The 15,786-nt window shown below is 40.0% G+C and overlaps 1 protein-coding gene across 4 annotated transcripts in view; it reads right to left on the reverse strand.

The window, feature by feature from the left end:
- NLN (neurolysin) overlaps positions 1–15,786 on the reverse strand; it is a 97,343-nt gene that overhangs the window by 81,329 nt on the left and 228 nt on the right. Inside the window, exon 1 of one of the 4 annotated variants that reach the window (XM_043488984.1) lies at positions 7,656–7,731. The exons of 2 other annotated variants lie outside the window; for them this stretch is intronic. The gene's annotated coding sequence lies outside the window, so the exon portion shown is untranslated. Of the gene's footprint in view, positions 1–3,224; positions 3,250–7,655; positions 7,732–15,786 lie in introns of those variants that run through there. One more of the 4 variants, XM_043488985.1, reaches the window with a different exon arrangement.

Consider the following 15,786-nt stretch of genomic DNA (forward strand, 5'->3'; position numbering starts at 1 on the left):
AGTTAGTCTTACCAGAGTCACACAGCAAAGTAAGTAGCAGATCTGGGATGTGAACCAAGAAATCTCATTCCAGAGTCTGAAATCTTAACTATCAATATTACTAAGCTGCCTCTTTCAACCTAAAACAGTTATATTATTTTGTATAAGCCAAGCTGCTGCTTACCAATAGAATAATAGTTTCAGAACTGGAGGTCACCTAGACTCAGTCTTTCTATAGCAGCCCCACAAGCCTTGGTGAAATGAGGGTGAGGGGAGAGAGAGAGTCTAAGAGGACCATGTTGGTTTTGCCCAGATGTGGGTGATAGCTAGAGAGTTCGGGAAAAGCAGAGTTCCTTTCCTTTTCTACTTTTTGAGGGGAGAGTGAGAAGGTTGGGGATGTGGGAGGTTCACTGACATTCAGTGTTAGACATACTGAGTTAGTAATGCGGGTGAGATATCCATATAGAGATGTGGAGTATGCATTTAGGGCTCAAGGGAAAGTGACCACAGAGCCAGCTACTGAAGATAAAAGATGAATAAGGCCTCAAGGACCTTACTGGCTAATCTGGCAAAAAAACATATTAGAATGAATGTAGCATATACTCATTGATCAGACATGTATCACACACAGATAACAATATAGTAAAAATGAAATTATAGAGTTACATACAAGATGGACAGAACACCAATACTCAACTCAGACTGGGGAGTCAGAGCAAGCTTCTTGCGGAGGGGGCATGAATAGGAATTATCCAGAAAAGGATGGGATGGCGTGTGTGAAGAAACACAGAATAGAGAATACAGCAAGCCTAGAACAAAGAATAGGATTAGCAAAGGCCCATTTTCAATCACTGGTTTAGCATATTACAAGAATTACAATCAATTTAGAAGTTAGAAATGGGAATTAGAAATGGGGTTGGAGAGGTTGATAGGCAAGATTCCACGGGTTTATTTATGTCATGCTGGAGACCTTAAACTTTGTATCAAAGGCAATGGGAAGCCTTGAGTGGGAAGGTAAGATCTTTTTTTATTTTATTTTTTACTGAAGTATAGTTGAACTGCAATTATGTGTTAGTTTCTGGTATATAGTAACATTATTCAGTTGCATATATATTCTTTTTCATTATGGTATTACAGAATACTAAAGATATTAATAGTTCCCTGTGCTATACAACAGGACCTTGTTGGCTATCCATTCTATATAAGAGACTGCACCTGCTAATCCCAAACTCCCATTCCTTCCCTCTCCCATGCCCCTCCCTCCTGGCAAGCACAAGCCTGTTCTCCACGACTGTGAGTCTGTTTCTGTTTTGTAGATAAGTTCATTTGTGTCATATGTTAGATTTCACATATAAGTGATACTATATGGTATTTGTCTCTTTCTGACTTACTTCACTTAGTATGAAGGGTGGACCTCTAGGCCCATCCATGTAGCTGCATATGGCATTATTTCATTCTTTTTACGGCTAGAATGTTCCATCGTATATATGTAACACATCTTTTTTTTTATCCATTCATCTGTTGATGGACATTTAGAGATGAATGGATAAAAAAGATGTGTTACATATATACAATGGAATTATTACTCAGGTTGTTTCCATGTCTTGGTTATTGTAAACAGTGTTGCTATGAACACAGGTGTGCAAGTGTAAGACCTATATTTTAACTAGGTACTCTATCTGCTGTGGAAACTGTGAAAGGTCCATTTTAAGAGGCAAAGGAGAACCAGTTAGGAGGCTTCAATCCAGATAAACAACTAAGTTAAAGTGGTAGTAGCAGTGGAAAAGGAAACAGTGGGTTCAAGAAATATTCAAGAGGTAAAACCGGCAGGACTTGGTGAAAGGCAGGATGTCATAGTTCCTAGTTTAGGTGGGTTTGGTGGGGACAGTAGCAAACTAACATAGCAAATTTACCCCTGAAAACAGAAAATATAAGGTCAGGTTTGGGGAAACATTACTAGGTAAGCTTCAGAAATGTTGATTTTTTAAGTGCCTATGAGATACACCAGGGTGTTAAAGTCTGGTGATCTGGCAATTCGATATATGAACCTAAAGGCAAAGAGGGCTTCAGGTGGGAGACACAGCTACAGATGTCTTCAGATGTACAAATCTTCGAAGGGACTGGGGCCTCTCAGGACAGTATGTAGATAAGAACACTGGGGAAGTCCAGAAAAAGTAGGGTAAGGAAGAGTGCATACCTGGTGGGCTGAGGGAATGTTTCAGATGGAAATGTGTGTGGGAGAGACTCCAGCATGTATGTCTGCTCAAGGAAAGGTGTCCGAAAAGAGATTTACAGCAGAGAAAAGACTAGAGTTTGAGAGGCAAGTGTCAGGAAAATAAAGCTTGAAGGAAATTTGAGGAATGTTCATAACAGAATAAAATTAGGAATTTGTTTCTCTGCAAATCAAGAAAGAATGCGTGGCCAACAGTGTAAATGTTACATGGAGACAGAGCAGAGGCAGGACTGAAAAGTTTGCACTGCATTTGGCAATAACACCCCAGACTCAGAGAGTCATCTGATTAGCAGCTCCTTCCTCTCTTGTTCTTCGGCAGCCACATCAAGTGACTGATTCACACTGAAACCGAAAAACAAGTCAAGGTTCTAAGTTTTTCCCACGAGCTGCTCTTACATCATCCTGCTCTCATACAGGTGATGTGTTTAGCTTACATATAAGATTTCATCTCGGATACTATTAAGACTTTCCTCTTTAGAATGGTGTCCCAGGGAGTTGAGATACTCAGGAATTCTAATTTTTCACTACTAAGGTTTCACTAGTAGGTCTTTATATCCTGTTCAGTCACAGATAAAGCAGTTGTAACTTTCAATATCCATGAACATACACAGCCTTTGAATTACAACGGCTAGATTTAAGATTCTTTGACTTATGATGGTGTGAAAAGCATTCCATAGAAACCATTCTTCAAACTCTGAATATTTACCTTTTCTCAGGCTAGTGCTACACGGGACGATACTCTGTCATGGAGCTGGGCAGTAGGCTGCAGCCTCCAGTCAGCCATGTGATCACAAGGATAAACAACCAGTACACTTACAATCATTCTATACCCACGCATCTGTTTGTCACCTTCAGTACAGTATTCAGTAAATTACACAAGACATTCAACACTTTATTATAAAATAGGCTTGTGCTAATGTAAGTGCTCTGAGAACGTTTAAGGTGGTCTAGGATGATGTGATGATGTTTGGTAGATTAGGTGTATTAAAAGCATTCTGACTTTTCAACTTACTATGCATTCATCATGACGTGACCCTGCCATGAGTTGAAGATCGTAGTCAGTCCTTAATTATCTGGGTCCTTAGAACTACTTTTTTCTACCTTGAAAGGCGGGAAGAAAATGATAAGTTACTATGTACCATGGTATCAACCACTGTGCTAGAAGTTCTCATCTACACTAGTTCCTGCATGCCTTACAAAAATTATGAGAGGTAGTAAATGTTATCTTTATTTTAGGGTTGAAGAAACCGAGGCTTTGTGAGATTATACAAGCATCTAAAACCAGGTCTGCCTCCAAAGTCATGCTGTTTGCACATTCTCTTTTCTATTTTTTGGGGGGGGAGGGGTAAATCTCTACACACTGAACTTTGTTCTTTTTCCAGCTTTACTGAGCTATAATTCCCATATAACACAGTGTAAGTTTAAGGTGTAGCAACATTCTTTTTCTTGGAGTCATTTCATTAGTTTTAGCATGTTTGCCTTAGATACTCAACTTACTTCAATGTGCCTGTTCCTAAATTCTGGCAAATAGTCTTAGAGGAAGGGAACTTCCTCTCCCGGTCTTCCGATGTCCAGATCCTACCTTCAAGGACCAATTATGACTTTGCACTTTCTTTTATCCTGAAAGAAATCTCTCCTTCCCCTGAACTCCCATATCAACTTGTCTATTACTCTCCAGGGCACTTATCACCCTCTATCTTGGATTCTAATTATTTATGTATGTGCCTTATCACCCTTACTAGCCTGTATTGCCTTGGCCTTTTCAGTTCAGTTTGGTTCAGTCACTCAGCTGTGTCCAACTCTTTGTGACCCCATGGACTGCAGCACGCCAGGCCTCCCTGTCCATTACCACCTCCCAGAGTTTACTCAAGCTCATGTCCATTGAGTCAGTGATGCCATCTGACCATCTCATCCTCTGTTGTCCCCTTCTCCTCCTGCCTTCAATCTTTCCCAGCATCAGGGTCTTTTCAAACAAGTCAGTTCTTTGAATCAGGAGGCCAAAGTACTGGAGTTTCAGCTTCAGGATCAGTCCTTCCAATGAATATTCAGGACTGATTTCCTTTAGGATGGACTGGTTGGATCTCCTTGCAGTCCAAGGGACTCTCAAGAGTCCTCTCCAGCACCACAGTTCAAAAGCATCAGTTCTTCAGTGCTCAGCTTTCTTTGTTGTCCAACTCTCACATCCATACATGACTACTGGAAAAACCATAGCTTTGACTAGACAGACCTTTGTTGGCAAAGTAACGTCTCTGCTTTTTAATATGCTGTCTAGGTTGATCATAACTTGGCCTTTTAAGAAAGATCAGAATAAGAAATAGCCCATAAAAATCTACTTATACACATATATAGTACATACATTATACTATGTAAGTATTCACTGCATTTACACAATTTCCCCTATATCATGCACATTTCACCACATGAAAATTGTATCCCACAAACAGAACCAGGAAAAACTCTGTTCCAGATCATTTTTAATGATATGATTGTTTTCCCTTTGTCTTTATTGCCAGAAAGCTCACATTACAATTCTGAGCCCAGTCAGAAGAACTAGACTGACCCTAATGTTTAATTTTTTTTTTGCCTAATATTCTTTTCCCTTTATTAATCTTAAGGTGTATTTTTTAGGCAAGTGATCATGAATTAAGTAATGATAAAGACTGTATTAGCAAATACAGTCTAAGTCCTTTGCAAATAGGACCTAAGTTTGTTACATCTACATTCCTCATGGTATGTAGCCCAGTCCTGGCATAGAGTAACTGTATTCAGTGAATATTTGTGGCATGAGGGAATGAAGGTTTGAAAGTTATGTACAGGTTTCAATCGACCACATTCTACTATGTATCTCTTCTGTAACTTTATAATTTTTCAATGTCATTAAAAACAGTTTTGATGAGCTGCTAAACACCTTACTGAGTAGCCTTGGGTCCTTTTTGCCATTCCGAGAAGGTTTACTCTGTTCTTACGTCCCTTCGGCTACCTCTGTGCAGTTATGGGAGCACAGCTCTGACAGCGCAGGGTCTAGATCTAGTGCAGCCGGAATGAGACGGGCTCCGGGACATGAACCCACATCCTGTCTCCTCCGCATTCTTCTGGGTACTTTGTCCACCAGGCAGGGCAAGTGCATGTTATTACCTTCTTGGTCTGAACAAAAGTAAGTATTTTGGCTTTTCTCAGGATTATGCTCTGCTTAATGTCATGAGTTTCCCCAGGCCCGAGCAGCTCCCAGGTCATACAAGTCCAGAGAGTCTGGCTTCCCTGGCCTGGGCCAGTCCAGACCCACTCATGAGAAGTTCACTTTCTGTTCCTCATCAGGCGGGTTGCCTCTGACCCAGTACTGCAGAACCTGGTACCGTCTTCAACTTCTTCCATATCCAGGTTGACATATGTAGAATAAGCTTTGCTATTAATATATTAAAGTATATTAACATATATTGTGTGCTCACTTGCTCACTGGTGTCTGATTCTTTGTGATCCCATGAACTACAGCCCACCAGGCTCCTCCGTTCCTGGGATTTTCCAGGAAAGAATACTGGAGTGGGTTGCCATCTCTTCCTCCAGGGGATCTTCCCGGCCCAGGGACCAAACCTGTTTCTCCTGTGCTGGCAGGCAGATTCTTTACCACTGAGCCCCCTGGGAAGCCCGTATTAATATATATAGTATTCATTAATTAGACTATTACTGTACAGAGCCATCAACTGGGTTTGTAGGGCACTGAGTCACTATTTGGATGTCCCCTGTGGTGACAAGAGAATATGACAAAGATCATGTCTTTTAATGTGTAGCTACTTTTCGGCCTCATAGTCAACTGGTATGCACTCAAAATTCTCATGAGTCTGCTGGTCAGGTTAGCTTCCTGCTGCATACTACTATACACTATAATTTTTTTATTACACAACTAGATAATAGAAATTTCCTCTGGCAACTTTTTTTTTTTTTTTTGCATAAAGAAATTCACAGTGAGCTATTTCATAAAGAGTCTGAAATATTTACTTTCTAGTGGAAGTTATAACTGTCATTGTCGATATAAAAATGCCAAATCTAGGCCTCTGCTGCTGCTCCTGCTGCTGCTCAGTCGCTTTAGCCGAGTCCGACTCTGTGCGACCACATGGATGGCAGCCCACCAGGCTCCCCCGTCCCTGGGATTCTCCAGGCAAGAACACTGGAGTGGGTTGCCATTTCCCTTTCCAATGCATGAAAGTGAAAAGTGAAAGTAAAGTTGCTCAGTTATGTCTGACTCTTCGTGACCCCATGGATTGTAGCCTACCAGGCTCCTCCATCCATGGGATTTTCTGGGCAAGAGTACTGGAGTGGGGTGCCATTTCCTTCTCCAATCTAGGCCTATATTCCTTAGATATCAGGAATGAATGCTGAATTTTAAGTCATTATCACTGATGACATACTTTCATCCATCCATTCACTAAATATATTTTTTAAGCAACCACTCTGGGAACACCATGAATTCTCTGGCTAAAATACTGAGTAAGAGAAGCCAGGAGAGCTAAGTCACGGTCAGACTGCATAGGGCTTTATAAACCATGTTGAGTGAGTTTTGGTTTTATCCTAAGATTCATGGCAATCAAAAGAAGAATTTTAAGAGTGTGATGCATCACATTCACATTTCATAAAGATCTTGGTTTTCATAAGGAAAGTATATAAGTAAGAAGCAAAAGCTGTGGCTAAGACTGACAATGAAGATTTGGATTATAGTGGTGGCACCTCAAATAAAGAAGAGAAAGAATTTGAAGACTTGGGAGTTGATAGTAAAGTTAGAGAGAAAAAGGCAAGGAACAAGTCTTTTGACTTGGGTAACTGGTGACATTCATTGAGACAGAGGACAATGGCCAAAGAGAGGATTTATAGGAATGTTGTAAATATAGTTTAGGATAAAGTGGCATTGAGATTAAACAGTAACGTAACAGATACTCAATAAATATTTGTAAAATGACTGAATATGAGACCTCCAAAAAAGCTGTCAAATTTGTAGTTGTAATCTAATATCATTCATCGTCTCTTTTACTTAAATAGTTAAGAGTTTCTTTATGTTGTGCCTTGGCAGAAAATGCCTATGAGAATCTGAATGCTGTATAAATGTATAATTTTCAGTGTTAGAATGATAAGATCTGACAATGTAGCTTTATAGTATACATGTCATCCATTGTGGCAAGCAGGTGTTACCTGAAAGCTATGATTATTTCAGTCCTCATAGCTCTGCCTATAATGTGAGGCAGAAAAAGAATTTTCTGCTGGTCTTTATGACAAATAAGATTAGGTATCAAAGATACCAGCTACGTGTGGCAAGAAATATGAGACTATCCTTTTGAATGCTAAGCAGGAGGTAGACATAATCTCAGAGTAGGTAGAAAAGGACAGGGTCTTTGAAAGTAAGCTATGGTAAATCAGAAACCCATATTTAGTAAGCTGGCCTTTCTCTTATACTTACTGTAGTTTCTGTGCTGATTTCCATTTTGGTTCACTTAATAATTAGAAAAAGTCTTTCCAAAAAAAAGGTCAGTCTTCATGACAGAGAAAGGGTTTAACTGTGAAAAATGAAACATAAGAGTACTATAAGAAATGTAGGTAATCTATGCCCATCAGCAGATGAATGGATAAGGAAGCTGTGGTACATATACACCATGGAATATTACTCAGCCGTTGAAAAGAATTCATTTGAACCAGTTCTAATGAGACGGATGAAACTGGAGCCCATTATACAGAGTGAAGTAAGCCAGAAAGATAAAGAACATTACAGCATACTAACAAATATATATGGAATTTAGAAAGATGGTAACAACAACCCTATATGCAAAACAGAAAAAGAGACACAGAAGTACAGAACAGACTTTTAAACTCTGTGGGAGAAGGTGAGGGTGGGATGTTTCGAAAGAACAGCATGTATATTATCTATGGTGAAACAGATCACCAGCCCAGGTGGGATGCATGAGACAAGTGCTCGGGCCTGGTGCACTGGTAAGACCCAGAGAAATCGGGTGGAGAGGGAGGTGGGAGGGGGGATCGGGATGGGGAATACGTGTAACTCTATGGCTGATTCATATCAATGTATGACAAAACCCACTGAAATGTTGTGAAGTAATTAGCCTCCAACTAATAAAAAAAAAAAAGAAATGTAGGTAATCTAAAAAACTTCCAGCCTGGGGTAGGACAGGGCTTTCTAGGCATGAGACCAAGGCAGAAGTCATAAAGGGAAAAAGACTGATATGTCTTATTACAGTAAAAATGTAAACTTCAATAGGGGAAAAAAGCAAAAAGCAATAACAACCCACCCCAAAATTCAAAGATAAAAAAAAACTGCGACATCTAGACGGGCTCTTACAAATTATTAATCTCAATTTAAAACCCCCAAAATACAACTAGGCAATTCAAAAATATAAAAATAATATCCAATATTTTGGGGCTTTTGTGTGCCAATGTGGTAAACTAATGGCTAAAATGGCCCCATCCCTCTACATATTTATACCTTCCTATAATTTGAATCTGCTGTTCCCTCCCATCAAAAGTCAGGATCTATTTTCCCATTTTTTGAATCTGAGATGGCTTTATGACTTGCTTTGGCCAGTCCAGTAAACTGTGGCAGAGCTGACAGAATTCCAGTTCTAAGCCTAGGCCTCAGGAGGTCTTTATATAATCCTATGCTCATGGAAGCCTGCCCTGCCATGAAAGCAAGCCAGTTAGCCTCCTGGAGGATGAGAGATAATGTGGAAGGGAGCCAAGTGGCCTCAGCTTTGGCCACCCTAGATCCCCAAACATGTTAGAGAGCTTGGCCAAGATCAGCAGAACTGCCTACACAACCCGTGGCTGACTCGAGGTGCAGAATGAGCCCAGTCAGGGCCAGAAAAACTGCCCAACAAACATATGGATCTGTCAGCAAAAATAAATATTTATCCTGGTCCTCCACTGAGATTTAATTTGTTATATGCATTATTGGGGCCATAGTAATGGATTTAGCCTGACAATGCTCAAAGCCCTCTACATGTATTCTCTCTCAATCTAAAAAGGTGATGTGAATTAACAGAAAATAGATGCATATTGTTCTCTGGCCCTGGTTCCTGACACAGAGCTCCTAAAACACTTGTAAATCCCTAAGCTGGTAAGAGCTTCTTTTGTTCTAATATTCCATCTCCGACCCTGGTTCCTGATACAAGGCTCCTGAAGCCCTGGAGTCTTTTGTTCTCATGAGGGGACTCTGGGTGGGCTCTGGGATGAGGGTTGGTCACTAGAAAGACCAAGCCATGATTTCAAGCTTGGAATTTTCAGCCCCAGGCCCCATTTTCTTGAGAAGGGAGAAGGACTGAAAAAATGGAGTTAGTGATTGATCATGCCTACCTGATGGAAGATGCCGTAAAACCCCTTCGGAGGCCTTCCACAAGTGAAGACACCCACACTGGGAGAGGAACACACCCCAGCTCCAAGGGGACGGAACCTCCTGGGCTTGGGATTCTTGAAGACCTTGCTCTATGCATCTCCTTCTCTGGTTGCTCATCTGTATCCTGAAAATGTCCTTTAATAAAGCGGTAAATGTATTTCCCTGAATGCTATGAACTGCTCTAGCAAATTAATAAAACCCAAGGCGACTAAGCAACTTCACTTCACTTCACTTCAAGGAGACGGTTGCGGGAACCTCAGATTTACAGCCCGTGGGTCAGAAGCAGAGGTGAGAACATGGACGTGCAACTACCTTCTGAGGAGGGTCTTGTGGGACTGAGTCCTTGAGCTGTGGAATCTGATGCTATCTCCAGGTAGAAAGGGGCAGAACTGAGCTAAATTACTGGATGCCTAGTTGGCGTAAGAGAATTGCTCGTTGTGGTAAAATACCTCACACACATCATGACCAGAAGCGTTGGGAGTGAACTGTTCTGTGTGAGTAGTAAAGGAGACTCTCAGCAGAAGGGAGAACTATGTCTTCTAGTCCAGCTGAGGACAATTTCCCCCTCTTGTCTCATCCCCTGCCCTCCTATCTGAAATGTATTCCATTCTAGTCACAATGGCCTCTCTACTTTTTCAAACATGGTATTTGAGGCACAGAATGACCTTCTCAGTGAGCCCTTTTCAGTCATCTCTGTAATTTTGGGGTGCCCTGTTTCTGGCTTTACTCTTGCTCTTTTTTAAAAAAAAAATTATTTTATTTTATTTTATTCATTCATTGCTGCACGTGGGCCTTCTCCAGTTGTGGCCCTTTGTTGCAGTGCGCACGCTTCTCATTGCAGTGGCTTCTGGCTTCTCCTGTGGCGCACAGGCTCAGCAGTGGCGGCACACGGGCTTAGGTGGCATGTGGTATCTTTCTGGACCAGGGATCGAACCCATGTCCCCTGCATTGGCAGGTAGACTCCCAATCACTGGACCACCAGGGATGTCCCTACTCTTGTTCTTGGCACAATTCCCCATCTAACACTCTATATTTTCCTCAGTAATCTCTTCTGCAAAGGTAAGCTCCATGAACACAAGGTATTTTGGCTGCTGTGTTCATTGTTGTATCCTTAGACTGGAATCCTATCTGGCACACATTTAGATGCTCAGTAAATATTTGGTGAGTGAAGAAACCAGCCAATCAATTCCCAATTAAGAGATGAATAAAAAGATACAGAGAAGTTAAGCAACCTTGCCTGAGATCACAGCGCTAGTGAGCGGCAGAGCCAGCATACAAACTGAAGCAACCTGGCTCCAGATGACTATAGCCTGTATAATCTAGTCTAGACTGCCTGGCCATAGGCATTCCTAACACAGAGGCTTATGGATGTATTGTACAATATGTACTCAATAAACATCAATTTCCTTGGTTCTTCAGACTTTAATCTAGGTGCTTCTCCCTATGGAAGTTCTGTGTGTTGTGTGTTAGTTGCTCAGTCACGTCCGACTCTCTGCAACCCCACAGACGGTAGCCCACCAGGCTCCTCTGTCCATGAGATTCTCCAGGCAGGAATACTAGAGTGGGTTGCCATTTCCTTCTCCAGGAAAGTTCTGTGCTTTGTCTTAATCAAAGAGGTGACAGAACAAAAACAACAAAGATCAAAATAAATCTTTCAACTTTTAAAAATCCATTTTTATAAATAATCTCAGTCTAGCCTTTGATAATTGTTAACTATTAACCTTTCCTCTTATTAGTCAATTTTTCTTTTTCTAGCACCATTGCTCTAAAAATTTGGGGCATGTATATACTGGATTTGGGGGGAGAACTTCAATTTTATTTAATTATAATCAGATACATAAATATTGTTTAAGTTATGGATGGCTGTAATTTAATTTGTCTGACTTTCTAAGATTTCCCATATGAATAAATTCTCACATCAGAAAGCAATAAGTTTCCACTTATCAAATTGGTAAGGATAAAAAATACTAAAATGCTCAGTGTTGGTAGGAAACTAACATTGCACATTCTGCTGATAAAAGCATACTTTGGTGGAAATATTTTGGCAGAGAATATGTAGCTAGCACCAAAAACCTGAAGGCCATGCATACCGTTTGATGTTCAAATTCCATCATTAAGAACTCTTGCTATGGAAATAATTAAGGACTTAAGAAAAATTTGATAACTAGAATGTTGATCTAAGCACCATTACACATAGTATAAAGTTGGAAATAGCTGATATGTCCAAAAAGTAGGGTTTATTGGATTACCAAATCTCCCACAAATGAACTACATTATAGGTATTTGTATTATGGAATGATGTTTATATTACAGAAAGATTATAGAATAAGTATTATATAATCTCATATTTGTAAAAATATGTCTGCATACAAAAAATATTTTAGAAGCTATTAATGACTGGTTCTTCTGGATAGGTGAATTGTGTATACTTTCTTTTGCTTATCAATAGATGGTTAGGTTAGATAGCATCACCGACTCAACGGATCTGAATTTGCACAAACTCCAGGAGATGGTGAAGGACAGGGGAGCCTGGTGTGCTACAGTGCATGGGGTCACAAAGAGTCAGATATGACTTAGTGACTGAACAACAACTACTACAGGGAACATGTATTGCTATCATAATTTTACAAATAAAGGTTCTTTGTTTAATGGAAAGATGAAATTAGCACTATCATAGCTATAATTTGGACTAAGCACTGTTGAATCATTTCTCTCATTTCTCTGACCATCTCAACCATCTCTTACTTTATAATATACATCAGATTTTGCTTGGCTCACATGCTCTGTCTGCAATCTGGCCTCCATGAGGGGAAATTCTCCTGGTTTAATTGCAATGACAACAGGAGCTGAAAGAAATCTTAGACATCATTTAACCTACTCTTCATTTTACAAAATAAGAAATTCAAGAGAAATCTGAGAAATTGGGTGATTTAATTAAGGTCACAAGATTAGATGAACAGCAACTACAATTCAATCTCCAGATTCCCAGTCTACTTATTCCCAAGAAATTGGCTAAATACCCACATCAATGATCCTGGCTGCCATGCTGACTTTGGGAAGGGGCTCTGTAATAACTCTGGCTTCAGGAAAACCCAAGAGAAATCATAAGCCAGTTACCTAGTTACTTATGTAACACTAAAATGAATTCCCAAGTGTCAGAGGGAACAGGAAAAAGATTAGGGGCACACAGAGGGCCTCCCATGTGGTCAAGTACTTACTCTTTAAGGAAGACACAGGTTTTGAAACAGAGATTCTGTTATTAAGTCACTTTTAAGAGCCTGGGGTTGATGACTACTGGACCATCATAGAGTACACTGATTAACTGCAATATATGCCCTTGAGTAACAAAACAGTTGATACACTCATGGTAGATTGCTAGCTCCTAAAAAAGTAACAACTGTATGGCTTTTTAGGTTTATTTCCTTCCATGCATAAACAAAGAATCTGCATAACACGTATCAGTGGTTCTCAAAATGTGGTCTGCATTCCTGGATGAGCATATGGGCAGTAGTTCTTGAGACCATTTTAAGGAGTACGTGAGGTTGAAAGAATTTCATAAAAATACTAAGACACTATCTACCTTTTTCACTTGGTTGACATCTGCACTGATAGTGAAAAGCAATGGTAGATAAAACTCTAGGCACCTTAGAATATTAGAAAGATACGTGTAATACAGTGAGCCACATTTTCCTAATGATAAGTGTCTGATATTACAAAATCATGTATAGTTAAAGATTCATTCAAAGTGTAAGACAGACCCATGGATTTTAATGTAACAGTAAGAAAAAAAGTACATTGATAGTTTCATAATTCACATGGCAACCACCCTTCAAAAACTACCACTTGTCAAACTGATGTGATATCAAAGAATAGCCATGATTATCTAAAAAATTCTATTAAAATACTTCTCTTTTTACTACTACACATGATGGGTGGGATTTTCTCAATTTTCTTAAACCAAAAAAAAACCAATACAACAGAAAAAATGTGGAAGGAAGCAGATGTAAGAATCCAGCTATCTTCTATTAAGTCATACATTTGTCTTGCAAAAGTAGAAAACAGTGCCACTCCTAGGATGGTTTTTATTTAAAAAAAAAAAGCAGAACAGAAAATAAGTGTTGATGAAGATGCAAAAAAACTGGAACTCCTATGCTTTGCCAAAGGAGTGTAAAATGGTATAGCTGCTGTGGAAAACAGTATGCTGGTTCCTCAAAAATTAAACATAAAATTACCATATGATTCAGTCCCTTCTAGGCACATATCCTGGAGAACTGAAAAGAGACACTGAAGCAGATATATGCACACCAATGATCACAGCAGCATTATTCAAAACAGCTAGAAAGTAGGAACAACCCAATGTCCGTGGATGGGTAACTGGACAAATAAAATCCGTACTCCATGACAAAACCCACCGAAATGTTGTGAAGTAATTAGCCTCCAACTAATAAAAAATTAAAAAAAAAAAAAAAAAAATCCGTACTCCAGAATAATATTCAGCCTTAAAAAGGAAGGATATTCTGACACATGCTACAACATGGATGAAGTTTAAAGACACACTGCTGAGTGATATAAGCCACTCACAGAAGAACAGATATTCTAAGATTCTAGTATAAAGAAACTAAAATAGTCACATTCAAAGAGACAGAATAGTGATTACCAGAGACTGGAAAAGGGGATAATGAAAACTTATTGTTTAATCCCCATGCAGAGTTTCAGTTTGGAATAATAAAAAAGTTCTGGAGATGAACAGTGGCGATGGTTACATAACAATGTGAATGCACTTAATGTCACTGAATTATGCACTTAAAGATGATTAAAATGGTAAATTTTATTTATATATTACCACACACACACACACAAACCCAAGGGGGGTGGGGAAATCCATAATGTCACCCTTCTCAGTGATTTTTTTAGGAAACATTTTGGAAAATGGTTATTTTTCATTAAAAATCTTTGGCATGTAACAAATGTATTACTGTTTAAAAAAAAACTAATAAAAACTTATAAATCTCCCTGGTTTCATTTCTAATACAGTAAATATAGAAAGATATAACCCACATAAACAGAAGTTCTTAGGTTTTCAGTAATTTTTGAGTGGTAAAGAGATCCTGAGACTAAAAAGTTTGAGAACTACTGTCTTATATGAAATTTATTCTTTCTTCTTACCCCTGTCTTACATTTCCTCATTTGCTGGTATAGCTTCATTTGACAGCTCTACCACCTGCAGCCTGCAGACTAAAAGGACAGCTTGAAATATGGCCAAAACCATCACACGAACTCTTTATGATTGTTTTATGGTTCCCAATGCACCAAAACTATGAAGACTGAACAGCGTAAGATGGGTGACAACGTACAACAGAAAACTGTTAAAAAGCTTACACGCTGACTGCTATGTTCTAAAGTGGGTTTATAAGGATCTAGCGAGAAACACATTTCCCTTTTTCTGTTGGTTCTTCATTCGGATTTTCAGTTGAAAGCTAGATTTGGGAATGCGGGTGATAGTCGCATTGTTTCTGAAAACCACTCCATCTGTCTCAGCGGGGAAAAGAATTTCATGCTCTCATTCACCATCTTGCTACTGGTCTATTGCAGAGGGGTGTGGTTAGGCGCTAAGCAGTCTATCCAAAACAGCGCTGAAGCTGCCCCAAACCGTGTCCAAGCAATCTTTTCCTCCATTTTGGGCCATGTCAATTTGCCCCGGCAAGAAGCAGAATGTTTTATACGGAAGAAGTAAATGAAAAGGAAATTAGAAAGCATGGGCAGAAATAAGCGGCAAAATCACTGCGATTCCATTCTGCGTGGATGTTAAACGATCTGTGTGCCAACGATGCACACGAGGAGTAAATGAGAATTGTTATCTGAGTCTACAGCTGCCCTCACTTTTAACGACAGGTCTGCAGTTCCGGATGGGGGCGAAAGTCCAACGATTTTACCCCATCATCTTTCTGCACTCCTTCGGGCCGGGCCTGTGACCAGTCTGACTGCTTGCAGTCGAGGCAGCCCCAAACAAAGGGAATGGATGCCCTCCCGAGGGAGCAGAGGAAGCAAAGGTGGCCCCACGTTCCCGCGCCAGGTGTCCCTGGGGTAGACCAAGAGGGCGGTGGGGAGGGAAGGTTCCAAGAGCGTCGTAGGGGTGCTGTTGTGAAAGGCTGGGCCCGGGGCGCCTGGCACTGACCAGGCAGAAGACCCC

The sequence above is a fragment of the Cervus canadensis genome, chromosome 16 (assembly GCF_019320065.1).
Source record: "Cervus canadensis isolate Bull #8, Minnesota chromosome 16, ASM1932006v1, whole genome shotgun sequence".
NCBI classification, from domain to species: Eukaryota; Metazoa; Chordata; class Mammalia; order Artiodactyla; family Cervidae; genus Cervus; species Cervus canadensis.